This window comes from Scyliorhinus torazame, chromosome 5 (assembly GCF_047496885.1).
Source record: "Scyliorhinus torazame isolate Kashiwa2021f chromosome 5, sScyTor2.1, whole genome shotgun sequence".
Classification (NCBI taxonomy): Eukaryota; Metazoa; Chordata; class Chondrichthyes; order Carcharhiniformes; family Scyliorhinidae; genus Scyliorhinus; species Scyliorhinus torazame.
This window is the reverse complement of record NC_092711.1, coordinates 101,239,671-101,253,790: the sequence shown is the minus strand read 5'-3', so window position 1 is coordinate 101,253,790 and position 14,120 is coordinate 101,239,671. Positions and strand designations below refer to the sequence as shown.

Sequence of the window (14,120 nt, the reverse complement as noted above, 5' to 3'; positions counted from 1 at the left end):
CTTCACGAATTCTATCCTGCATTGACTTTTGAGTGATGACTTTTGTAACATGAGAGATTACAGCTCTCAGGAAAGTTTAAATGGAGTGGGGCCTTTTTTCTATCGACAACAACAAATTAAGCAGTGACCTGCAATAAATCTTTTAAATTATCAGTAGTTTGGAGAGGGGAGATGTGAGAGAGTGACCATCAATAAACAACAAGTCATAAATACAAGATAGTTACGAATTAATCCAAGGGGGCAGTACGGACAAATTTATTTATCACAGGTTCAGAATGTGCAACTCATTACCATGGAAAGGAGTTGAGGAAAGTGCTGAGATGTTTTCAAAAGGAAACGGGACAAGGACATGAGAGAAAATGGAATCGAAAATCAGCTGAAAGGCTGAGATTTGATAGGCGTGACAGTCGGAGATGTGTGCCGAATATGGACAGCAGCAGAATCAGTGACAGAATGGCCTGTTTGTGTCTTATGTATTCACAGTATTTCAATGTAATCTCCTTTTACAGAATATTTGCAGATGCAAACATCATGTTGAGATCTGACAGAGTCACTTGATTCATCAGGACCGGCCTTTCAACGTGGAAGGAGAAATGTTTGTCTGTTTTGTCTTTCGGAAAAAATGTCAAAAATCACTGTGATTGGAAAAGCACCAAGACACAGACATCAAAGTAATTTTCCACAGTTAGCTGGAACAGAGCTTTAACCAATCACACAGCATGAAATTAAATTGCTGCATTTACATCAGGGAGACACCGTGCTCTGGCTTCAACTGATGATCCAAGTTGGAGAGACATAAGCACATTCGCACCAAAGGAATCAAGAAGCAGCAATTGGACATTCAGCCCCGTGAACCTGTTCCACCATTTAATAACATCACGGCTGATCTGATAGTGACCTCAAATCTGCATCCCATCTACACCGGATAACCTGTCAATAACCATGGAGAAACCGTGGAAATGTGGGGACTGTGGGATGGGATTCAATTACCCGTCTGAATTGGAAACTCATCGACGTATTCACACTGGACAAAGGCCATTCACCTGCTCCGTGTGTGGGAAGGGATCCACTACGTTATCCAATCTCATCACACACCAGCATGTTCATACTGACCAGAGACCGTTTAAATGTGCTGACTGTGAGAAGAGCTTTAAAAGCAGAAAGGATTTACTGATACATCAACGTATTCACACTGGGGAGAGGCCGTTCACCTGCTCCATGTGTAGGAAGGGATTCACTCTGTCATCCCACCTCCTGACACACCAACTTGTTCATGATGATGAGAGACCGTTTAAATGTGCTGACTGTGAGAAGAGCTTTAAAAGCAGAAAGGATTTACTGATACATCAATGTACTCACACTGGAGAGAGGCCATTCACCTGCTCCGTGTGTGGGAAGGGATTCATTCGGTCATCCGACCTCCTGAAACATCAACTTGTTCATAATAATGAGAGACCGTTTAAATGTTCTGACTGTGAGAAGAGCTTCAAAAGCAGAAAGGATTTACTGATACATCACCGTACTCACACTGGAGAGAGGCCGTTCACCTGCTCCGTGTGTGGGAAGGGATTCATTCGGTCATCCGACCTCCTGAAACATCAACTTGTTCACACTGATCAGAGACCTTTTAAATGTGCTGACTGTGTAAAGAGCTTTAAAAGCAGAATGGATTTACTGTTACATCACCGCACTCACACTGGGGAGAGGCCATTCGCCTGTCTGGAATGTGGGAAGGGTTTTAATGATTTGTCAAACCTCCGGACTCACCATCAGGTTCACTCTGACCAGAGACCGTTTAAATGTGCTGACTGTGAGAAGAGCTATAAAAGCAGAAAGAATTTACTGATACATCAACGCACTCACACTGGGGAGAGGCCATTCACCTGCTCCGTGTGTGGGACGGGATTCACTCAGTCAACACTCCTCCTGAGACACCAACTTGTTCATACTGATCAGAGACCTTTTAAATGTGCTGACTGTGAGAAGAGCTTTAAAAGTAAAAGCTGTTTGCTGTTACATCAACGCACTCACACTGGGGAGAGGCCATTCACTTGCTCCGTGTGTGGGAAGGGATTCATTTGTTCATCCCAGCTTCTGAGACACCAGCGAGTTCACACTGGACAGAGACCGTACTCTTGCACCGTGTGTGACAAGAAATTCACTCAGTCATCCCACCTGACTTCACACCAACTTGTTCACACTGACCAGAAACCTTTTAAATGTTCTGATTGTGAAAAGAGATTTAAAAGTAAACGGCATCTGCTGAAACACCAGCGAGTTCACACTGAAACAGAATCATAGAATTTACAGAGCAGAAGGAGGGCATTTGGCCCATCGAGTGCACCGGCCCTTGGAAAGAGCACCTTACTTAAGCCCATACCTCCAACCTAACCCATAACCCCACCTCAATTTTTGGACACTCAGGGCAATTTAGCACGGCCAATCCATCTAACCTGCACATCTTTGGACTGTGGGGGGTAAACCGGAGCACCCGGAGGAAACCCACACAGACACAGGGACAATGCGCAGACTCCGCACAGACAGTGACCCAAGCCGGGAATCAAACCTGGGAGCCGGGAATCAAACCTGGGAGCCTGGAGCTGTGAAGCAACAGTGCTAACCACTGTGCTGTCGTGTCACCCACATGTGGGAGCGGTACTGGGGAGAGGTTGTTCAACTGCTCCGTGCGTGGGAGGAGATTCACTCAGTCAAACAACCGAAACAGACATCAGCAAGTTCACAGGCAACAGAAGGGTTTGGATTCAGCTGTTGTTGCTGCTGTTAGTCCCATCCGGGACTGAATGATGCCTGGATGTCTGTTCCAGTGGGGCTCCACAGTTTCTGGTATATATCAATCTTTTAGACTCGAATGTATGCACCAGGATTATACAAAAATTGCTCATGTGTTTTGACCGTGAGGGAGAAAACCACGGACTGGGTCAGGTGGACAGAAAAGTGGTGAATGGAAATTTAGATAATGAGAGGTTAGGAACAGACTTCAGTTAACTCCCGATAAAAATAAGGTCACTTCAGGATAATGGGAAAAACTGATTGGTGGGGAACCTACAAATAATCCTTTTAAAAAAAAAAAAAAATTCAGAGTAACCAATTATTCTTATTTTTTTTTCCCAATTAAGGGGCAATTTAGCCTGGCCAATCCACCTAACCTGCACATCTTTGGGTTGTGGGGGTGAAACCCATGCAGACATGTGGAGAATGTGCAAACTCCACATGGACAGTGATCCAGGGCCGGGACTAGGGGCTTTTGACAGTAACTTAATTTGAAGCCTACTTGTGACAATAAGCCATTTTCATCTTCATTTCATTTCAGACCCCATTTGGAGTATTATGAGCAGTTTGGGGCCCCGTATCTAACAAAGGATGTGTTGACCTTGGAAAGCGCCCAGAGGAGGTTTACAAGAATGATCCCTGGAATGAAGAGCTTGTCGTATGAGGAACGGTTAAGGACTCTGGGTCTGTACTCGTTGGAGTTTAGAAAAATATGGGGGTTTCTTATTAAAACTTACAGGATGTTGCGAGGCCCGGGAAGAGTGGACATGGACAAGATGTTTCCACTTGTTGGAAAAACTAGAAGCCGTGGACACAATCTCAGACTAAAGGGGCGATCCTTTAAACAGAGTAAGAAGTCTTACAACACCAAGTTAAAGTCCAACAGGTTTGTTTCAACTCACTAGCTTTCGGGGCACAGTTCCTTCCTCAGGTGATGAGGAGGAATTTCTTCAGCCAGAGGGTGGTGAATCTGTGGAAGTCTTTGTCACAGAATGCCGTGGAGGCCAAATCACTGAGTGTCTTTAAGATAGAGATAGATAGGTTCTTGATTAATTAGGGGATCAGGGGGTATGGGGAGAAGGCAGGAGAATGGAGATGAGAAACATATCAGCCATGATTGAATGGCGGAGCAGATTCAATGGGCCGAGTGGCCTAATTCTGTTCCTACGTCTTATGATGTGAAGAAAAACATTCTGTGCTGCATGTGGGATCATGAATGCACTGCTCGAAAATGTGGTGGAGGCAGATTCAATTGATGCCTTGAAAAGAGAATTGGACAACTATCTGTTACTATCAGATCAACTATGACCTTATTAAATGGTGGAGCAGACTGGGCTGAATAGCCAACTCCAGCTCCTTGCTCATCTGTTCGTATCCTTTGAGGAGAAAAATATCTGCAGAGTTCAGGACCAATGACAGGGGATTGGGACTGTTGCAGAAAGTTGGCACAGAGACAAGTTGTTGAGTGCCTTTGTTTTGTGCTGTCACCTTTCTATGCCACTGTGTTATGAGGGAAATGCAGTGCACCAATGCAAGAGAGGCAGATTGCTCCTTCGATTTGGATTGGATTTGTTTATTGTCACGTGCACCGAGGTACAGTGAAAAGTATTATTCTGCGAGCAGCTCAAACATCATTTTGTACATGAAAAGAAAGTAAACTAAAAGAAAATACATAATAGGGCAACACAAGGTCCACAATGTAAATATGTAGACAAAGGCATTGAGTGCAGCATACAGGAGTGTAGTATTAATCAGGTCAGTCCATAAGAGGGTTGTTTAGGAGTCTGGTAATCGCGGGGAAGAAGCTGTTTTGAATCTGTTCGTGCGTGTTCTCAGACTTTTGTATCTCCTGTCTGATGGAAGAAGTTGGAAGAGTGAGTAAGCTTGGTGGGAGGGGTCTTTGATTATGCTGCCCGCTTTCCAAAGGCGCGGGAGGTGCAGATGGAGTGAATGGATGGGAGACAGGTTTGTGTGATGGACTGGACGGTGTTCACGACTCTGAAGTTTCTTGTGGTCTTGGGCCGAGCAGTTGCCATACCAGGCTGTGATGCAGCCAGATAGGATGCTTTCTGTGGTGCATCTGTAAAAGTTGGTAAGAGTCAGTGTGGACATGCCAAATTTCCTTAGTTTCCTGAAGAAGTATAGGCGCTGTTGTGCTTTCTTGGTGGTAGTGTCGATGTGCATGGACCAGGACAGATTTTTGGTGATGGAAACCCTGTGCCCCAGTGCAGGAGAGGCTGGTTGTTGGGCAGTGTGAGCTGATCATGGCTGGATAAAGACTAAGGCAGATGTCAAGACCTTTTGGAGTGAAAACAGTTCTGGAGGGAGTGGGTCAGTGAACCTGGGGAGTTGCATTTTGCATGACTGGTGAGTGTGACCCAGTCACAATTATGAACAGTAAACAAACCTATCACTGGTTTGATGAGATGATTTACCATGTCCCAGGTGTTGTAAATACTGTACTTACTGTAGATCAGCCTGCTTGCTGCCCATGTCTAAGTGATATCAGAATAATGTGCTTCTGTATTAAATAAAGTATCCAAACCTCTCATTGTGCTTCATGCCCAGCATCTTGCCTAACTGAGGATCTTCTGTTTTGCTAATTGCTCGATGGCGGCTGTGTTACCCAGAATCCCCCACGCTGCAGAAAGTTCCCGATCAGTGAGTGTACGAGGCCAGTCCACAGGTGCAGTGTGGGTGTGTGCTCTGAGCATGCTCAGTGTCAGTCATGGTGAGGGAGTGAGGAGGAGCTGGGTTGAACACAACAGTGAGCTGTACCCCTGTGAGAAGGGCATCTCCCAGTCTCTGTTTGACTCTCCTGCAGCTTCCTGTCATGATTGAGTTGGACAAGGAACTCTCGTCATTTGAGCTGGAAAAGGCCATTGATTGCTGAGCAAGCAGAAAGGTGCCCGGCAAGGATGGAATTCCAGCTGAACTGCTCACACGCAGAAAGCCCCATCAACTGTCACGCCTTCCTGCCCTCCCCTTTTGGGCTGTGAGACTGGTCCACAGAACATGTGTGATGCAATAAAAACAGCAGTGACAGAGGAGACAGCATCAACTACAGGGACATCTCACTCCTTAGAGTCATGGGGAAGACCTTCACTTGGGTCATGTTTAAAAGATTCATCTACTTGCAGACTGAGTGTATCCAGAAGCACAGTGTGGTTTCTGTGCTGACAGATCTACAGTGAACATGATCTTCTCCACACACCAGTTACAAGGGAAGAGAACAATTGGGATTTGACCTAAAGCGTTTGTGCTGAGAAAGTGAAACGTTCTAATTACTGAGTGAAAGTGAATCTTTCAGTGTGAATCACAATTTACTGGTACAATTGGAAAAGGCACCAAAACGTTTCAATCTGAGGACAAACTTCAGCCTTGAAGTTATTATTCGGAGCTCACAAACTGTGGGAAGCTTTGTGAACCTCTTCCGTTTTGTAAACAAGCAGAGAAGTTTTTTTTTTTTATAAATGTTTTATTGAAAATTTTTTCCCAAACAACAATTTTTCCCCTCTTACAAAGCAAACGCAACAATAACAATACAGAAATTTTAAACAATACACAAGTAACAAAACCCCTTTATCTTTGACCTAAACTAAACCCCCCCTCCCCCCCCCCCCTCCCCCTGGGTTGCTGCTGCTGGTCATCTGTCTTCCCTCTAACGTTCCCCTAGGTAGTCGAGAAATGGCTGCCACCGCCTGGTGAACCCTTGAGCCGATCCTCTCAGGGCAAACTTTATCTGCTCCAGTTTAATGAACCCCGCCATATCATTTACCCAGGCCTCCAGTCCGGGGGGTTTCGCCTCCTTCCACATGAGTAGGATCCTGCGCCGGGCTACTAGGGACGCAAAGGCCACAACGTCGGCCTCTTTCGCCTCCTGCACTCCCGGCTCTTCCGCAACTCCAAATAGAGCTAACCCCCAGCCTGGTTTGACCCGGGCCTTCACCACCCGCGAAATCACTCCCGTCACTCCCTTCCAATACCCTTCCAGTGCCGGGCATGCCCAAAACATATGTGCGTGGTTTGCCGGGCTCCCGCCACACCTCCCACATTTGTCCTCCACTCCAAAGAACCTGCTCAATCTTGCTCCCGTTATGTGTGCTCTATGTAGCACCTTAAATTGAATCAGGCTAAGCCTGGCGCATGAGGAAGAGGAATTTACCCTGCTTAGGGCATCAGCCCACATACCCTCCTCTATCTCCTCCCCTAGTTCTTCTTCCCACTTTCCTTTTAGTTCGCCCACCGACTCCTCCCCCTCTTCCCTCATCTCTCGGTAAATCTCTGACACCTTGCCCTCTCCGACCCACACCCCTGAAAGCACCCTGTCCTGTATCCCCTGTGTCGGGAGCAATGGAAATTCCCTCACCTGTTGTCTAGTAAATGCCCTCACCTGCATATATCTCAAGAAATTTCCCCGGGGCAACTTATACTTTTCCTCCAATGCTCCCAAGCTCGCAAAAGTCCCATCTATAAATAAATCTCCCACCCTCCTAATTCCCAACTGGAACCAGCTCTGAAATCCTCCATCCATTCTTCCTGGGGCGAACCTATGGTTGTTCCTGATTGGGGACCCCACCAGGGCTCCCCGCACCCCTCTCTGTCGCCTCCACTGTCCCCAGATATTCAATGTTGCCGCCACCACCGGGTTCGTGGTAAACTTTTTAGGTGAGATCGGTAGCGGCGCCGTCACCAGCGCCTCTAAACTCGTCCCTTTACAGGACTTTCTCTCCAGTCTTTCCCACGCCGCTCCCTCACCCTCCATCATCCATTTACGTATCATTGCCACATTGGCGGCCCAATAGTAATCGCCCAAGTTCGGTAGTGCCAATCCTCCTCTGTCCCTACTACGCTGAAGGAACCCCCTCCTTACTCTCGGAACTTTCCCTGCCCACACGAAGCTCGTGATGCTCCTGTCTATTTTATTAAAAAAGGTCTTAGTGATTAGTATAGGGAGACATTGAAATACAAATAAGAACCTCGGGAGGACCATCATCTTAATTGCTTGCACCCTGCCCGCCAGCGATAGAGGCTGCATGTCCCACCTCTTGAAGTCCTCCTCCATTTGTTCTACCAACCGTGTCAGATTAAGTCTGTGCAAGGTTCCCCAGCTCCTAGCGATCTGAATCCCCAGGTATCGGAAGTTTCTTTCCACTTTCCTTAGAGGCAAGCCTTCTATCTCTCTACTCTGGTCCCCTGGATGTATCACAAATAATTCACTCTTTCCCATGTTTAGCCTATACCCCGAGAAATCCCCGAACCCCCTCAAAATTCGCATAACCTCTATCATTCCCCCCGCTGGGTCCGACACGTATAACAATAGGTCATCCGCATATAACGAGACTCGGTGTTCTTCTCCCCCTCTAATCACCCCTCTCCATTTCCTGGAGTCTCTCAACGCCATGGCCAGAGGTTCAATTGCCAACGCGAACAACAATGGAGACAGCGGGCATCCCTGTCTTGTTCCCCTATATAGTCGGAAATACTCCGATCTATGTCGACCTGTAACTACGCTTGCCGTTGGAGCCCCATAAAGAAGTCTAACCCAGCTAATAAACCCGTTCCCAAACCCAAACCTCCTTAACACTTCCCATAAATACTCCCACTCCACCCTATCAAATGCCTTCTCTGCGTCCATTGCCGCCACTATCTCTGCCTCCCCCTCCACTGGGGGCATCATTATCACCCCTAATAGTCGTCGCACGTTAACATTCAGTTGTCTCCCTTTTACGAACCCTGTCTGATCTTCGTGCACCACCCCCGGGACACAGTCCTCTATCCTCGATGCCAGTACCTTTGCCAACAATTTGGCGTCCACGTTCAACAATGAAATGGGTCTATAGGACCCGCACTGCAACGGATCTTTATCCCTCTTCAAAATTAACGATATCGTCGCCTCCGACATCGTCGGGGGTAGAGTCCCCCCTTTCCTGGCCTCATTGAACGTCCTCACCATCAACGGGGCCAACAAGTCCACATATTTTCTGTAATACTCCACCGGGAACCCGTCTGGTCCTGGGGCCTTCCCTGCTTGCATGCTTCCCAGTCCCTTAATAACCTCGTCCACCCCAATCGGTGCCCCCAGGCCTACCACCCCCCGCTCCTCCACTTTCGGGAACCTCAATTGGTCCAGGAACTGCCGCATCCCCTCCTCTCCCTCTGGGGGTTGAGACCTATACAGTTCCTCATAGAAGGTCTTGAACACCTCATTTATCTTTCCTGCCCTTCGCACCGTGTCTCCCCTTTCGTCTCTAATTCCTCCTATTTCCCTCGCTGCTGCCCTCTTTCGCAATTGATGAGCCAACAGGCGACTCGCCTTTTCCCCATATTCATACCTCCTCCCCTGTGCCTTCCTCCACAGTACCTCCGCCTTTCTGGTGGTCAGAAGGTCAAATTCCGTCTGGAGTCGTCTCCTCTCCCTGTACAATTCCTCCTCCGGGGTCTCTGCAAATTCCCTATCCACCCTTAAAATCTCCCCCAGTAATCTTTCCCTTTCCTTGGCCTCTGTTTTCCTTTTGTGGGCCCCAATGGAGATCAGCTCTCCTCTGACCACCGCTTTTAGTGCTTCCCATACCACTCCCACAGGGACCTCGCCGTCGTCATTGACCTCCAGGTATCTCTCAATACACCCCCGCACTCTTGCACACACTCCCTCATCCGCCATCAGTCCCACATCTAATCGCCAGAGTGTTCTCTGCTCCCTTTCCTCTCCTAATTCCAGGTCCACCCAATGTGGGGCATGATCCGAAACCGCTATGGCTGAGTACTCAGCTTCTTCCACCCTAGAGATCAACGACCTTCCCAAAACAAAAAAATCTATCCGGGAGTACACTTTATGGACATGGGAGAAGAAGGAATACTCCCTAGCCCTAGGTCTAAGAAATCGCCATGGATCCACTCCCCCCATTTGGTCCATAAACCCCTTAAGTACCTTGGCCGCTGCCGGCCTTCTTCCGGTCCTTGAGCTGGATCTATCTAGCCCCGGGTCCAGCACCGTATTAAAGTCCCCTCCTAAAATCAAGTTTCCTACCTCCAGGTCCGGTATACGCCCCAGCATCCGTCTCATAAATCCCGCATCGTCCCAGTTTGGGGCATACACGTTAACCAACACGACCTCCATTCCCTCCAGCCTGCCACTCACCATTACATATCTACCTCCGCTATCTGCTACGATGTTCTTTGCTTCAAATGCGACCTGTTTCCCCACCAAAATGGCCACCCCTCTATTCTTTGCGTCCAGTCCTGAGTGGAACACCTGTCCCACCCATCCTTTCCTTAGCCTAACTTGGTCCGCCACCTTTAGGTGCGTCTCTTGGAGCATAACCACGTCTGCCCTTAGTCCTTTCAAATGCGCGAGCACTCGGGCCCTTTTTATCGGTCCGTTCAGGCCTCTCACGTTCCACGTGATCAGCCTCACTGGGGGGCTACCTGCCCCCCTCCCGTGTCGACTAGCCATTACCTTCTCTAGGCCAGTCCCATATCCCGCCTCCGCGCTCCCGCTCGCTCCCCCAGCGTCGCACACCATCCCCGCCCACCCACTCTTTAGCCATTTCCTTTTGGATTTCCGCAGCAGCAACCCAGTTGTCCCCCCCCCCCTTCTCCCTCCCTCCTCCCCTCCCCGCTAGATCTCTTTCTAGCTTGATTGCTCCCCCCATATTACTTCCGTAAGTCAGCTGACTTCAACTGACCCCGCTACTCCTGCTCACTCCTCGACCTCCCCATGTGGGGAACTCCCATCCGCCTTGCGCCTGTCTTCCCGCCTTATTCTTTCTGGTGCGGGAACATCCCTTTACCTGACCCGCCTCTTATGGCGCAGCTCCCTTTCCCCTCCCCCTCCCCTTCCCCATTCTCCAACTATGTCCCGTCTTTCCCCCCTCACCGGCGCCCACATTTCCCCAATGTCTCCCCCCTTCCCTGTTTACTTCTCAATTAACTTCCACCGTAACATTAACAATAACATTTCCTGCAGCATCAGTCCCTCAGTTCCGATCCAATTTCTCTTCTTTGATGAAGGTCCATGCTTCCTCCGCCGTCTCGAAATAATGGTGTCTCTCCTGATACGTGACCCATAGTCTTGCCGGCTGCAGCATCCCGAACTTCACCTTCCTTTTATGCAACACCTCTTTGGCTCGGTTGAAGCTCGCCCTCCTTCTCGCCACCTCCGCACTCCAATCCTGGTATACCCGTACCACTGCATTCTCCCATCTGCTACTCCGCACCTTTTTAGCCCATCTCAGGACCTCTTCTCTATCCTTAAGGCGGTAAAATCGCACGATTATCGCCCTGGGTGGTTCTCCCGCTTTTGGTCTTCTCGCCGGAATCCGATTTGCCCACTCCACCTCCAAGGGGCCCGTAGGGGCCTCAGCACCCATCAGTGAGCTCAGCATCGTACTTGCGTACGCTCCACAGTCCACTCCTTCCACACCCTCAGGGAGACCCAGTATCCGAAGGTTCTTCCTTCGCGCTCCATTTTCTAGGGCTTCGATCCTTTCAGTACACTTTTTATGAAGTGCCTCGTGCGTCTGTGTCTTAACCGCCAGGCCCAGGATCTCGTCCTCAATATCTGTCACCTTCTGCTCCACCACACGGAGCTCTGTCTCCTGGGTCTTTAATGTCTCCTTGAGCCCCTCAATTGCCTGTAGCAACGGGGTCAGCACCTCCCTCTTCAGCAGCTCCACGCACCGTCTCACAATTTCATGCTCAGGCCCCCATGTCGCCTGCGCTTTCTCCGCCGCCATCTTGTACTTCTCTCTTTCTGACCCTTTGGTCGACGATTCCTCGCGCTGCAGCCGCCGCCGCCGGTTTTTTCCTCCTTCGTTTGGGGGGGACTCCCTTCTCACACGCCCCACACCGGGTTGCGTCGTCGAAAAATTCCCCGTTGATGCTCTTAAAAGAGCCCGAAGGTCCGTCGGAGCTGGAGCCGCCGAAGCGTGCGGCTAGCTAGGCATCACCGCAACCGGAAGTCCCTTCAGTGGCCTTGATGAGGTCTTTTCACAGTTGTTCCCTCTGCTGCTAGAATTCACCTTTGATACAGGCCCTCAGGTCAGCTTGCAGCTTTAAGCTTGCCCTTCCCCCGCCTGCATGCTGGAAGAGGCCCTGTTTATCCTGTAGTTGCAGCCAAATCTTTCACTGTTTCTGCGTGTGTCTGGCAACCAAGAGACATACCCTTCCTGGGGGACACTGTCGGGGGAATATTGCCGCCTTCTTCCCACACCGGGAAATGTCAAACAAATGCCGTGGGGGCCCTGTAAAAGAGCCCAAAAGTCCGTTCCAAGCAGGAGCTGCCGAATATGCGACCTAGCTCTGCATAGCCGCACCCGGAAGTCACAAGCAGAGAAGTTAACCCTTTCCCCGACAGCATGGCAACAATTTGAAATAAAGACTTTGACTTTTAAAGATTTGGCTTCATCCCATTTGTCGGGGTCATATTCCCGTGCAAATCATCTCGGGCGGGATGGAAATTTGCCAAATATTTTTATAATCCTAATCGTTATTGTCACAAGTAATCTTGGATTAACACTGCAATGAAGTTACAGTGAAAAGCCCCCAGTCAGCACATTCCGGAGCCTGTTCAGGTACACAGAGGGAGAATTCAGAATTGCCATGTGAGAGTACCTTTAAGAACTGTGTGTTTATCAAATAGCTGCAGCGAAGACAGACAGCCCAGCTCCACCCACACTCTGATATCACTGCACTATTTGAGTTTGCACATTCTCCGTGTGTCTGTGTGGGTTCCCTCCGGGTGCTCCAGTTTTCTCCCACCGTCCAAAGATGTGCAGATTTGGTGGATTGCCGACGCTAAATTGCCCCTTAATTACCAAAGGTGAATTGGGGTTACGGGGAAATGTCAGAGGAAGTGCGCCTGGGTGGGGTGTTCTTTTGTAGGGTTCGTGTGTGCAAACTTGATGGGCAGAATGGCCTCCTTCTGCACTGCAGGGATTCTATGATGCTGTTGAATTAATCTCACATTTTCTGTTTTTACTCTGTGATATACCTTTTTAATCCACTAATTATATTTATTGAACCACTGTACCATCAACTACCAGGAGCAGTGTGTTGATATTTCAGCTATTCCAGCCTTGGGTGACTGTGGAGTTTGCACATTCTCCCCGTGTCTGTGTGGGTTTCCTCCGGGTGCTCCAGCTTTCTTCCACCATCCAAAGATGTGCAGGTTAGGTGAATTGACCACGCTAAATTGCCCCTTTATAATATAATAATCTTCATTGTCACCAGTAGGCTTACATTAACACAGCAATGAAGTTACTGTGAAAAGCCCCGAGTCACCACATTCCGGCGCCTGTTCGGGTACACTGAGGGAGAATTCAGAATGTCCAATTCACATAACAAGCACATCTTTCGGGACTTGTGGGAGGAAACCGGAGCATCCAGAGGAAACCCACGCAGACACAGGGAGAACGTGCAGACCCGACACACATGGTGACCCAAGCTGGGTATCAAACCTGGGACCCTGGAGCTGTGAAGCAACTGTGCTAACCACTGCTACCAAAAATGTTTAGGTGGAGTTACTGGGTTACGGGGATAGGGTGGAGTTATGGGCTTAAGTAGGGTGCTCTTTTCAATGGCCGGTGCAGGCTCGAATGCCGAATGGCCTCCTTCTGCACTGTGAATTCTATGATTCTGTAGGATTTTCTCTCTCAGTCTCATCCGATGGTTCTGTCTGGTGGTATTTACCTGACGTCAGCAATGTTGCTTCACAGTGCTAACCAATGTTTGTCTCTTGTATTTCACTGTGACAGGGCAGGGACTTGATTGAAATGATTCAAACATGGGAGTTCTGGGAAAGATGGACAAGGATTTGGGAGGTGACAACATGTTCAAAGTGTTTGGAGAGGACAGGAAGGTTGAAGATGGGACAGTAATTTATAAGGGTGGCAGGGTCAAGGGTTTTGTTTATTGAGGAGGGTGTAATGATGGCAGATTTGAAGGACAAAGGGACAGTACCTGAAGAGAGAGAAATGTTGACAATATCCATGGACACAGGGTAGTTGGCTGATCAGTAGCTTAGTGGGAATTGGGTCGATGGAGGAGGAGCTGGGTCTCATGGACAAGATGAGCTCTGAGAGGGCATGAGGGGAGATGGGAGAGAAACTAGAGAAAGATGTGGGTTCAGGGCTCGGGAAAGGATGAAATTTAGAGACAGTTTGGTCCGGTGGGCTCGTGGAAGGGAGGGAAGCAGCAGAGGCAGCTGATCGGATTTACTCAATCTCAGTCACAAAGAAGCTCCACAAGCTCCTCACACTTCGTGTTGGAGGTGAGGATGGAAGAGACAGGGGAGAGCGAGAATACTTCAAAAGGAACTAACTTGAGTT

At 48.9% G+C, this 14,120-nt stretch overlaps 1 protein-coding gene across 1 annotated transcript in view; it reads right to left on the bottom strand.

Moving 5' to 3' along the window:
* Positions 1-14,120, bottom strand: part of LOC140419227 (uncharacterized) — a 408,534-nt gene that overhangs the window by 390,112 nt on the left and 4,302 nt on the right. The window lies entirely within an intron of this gene.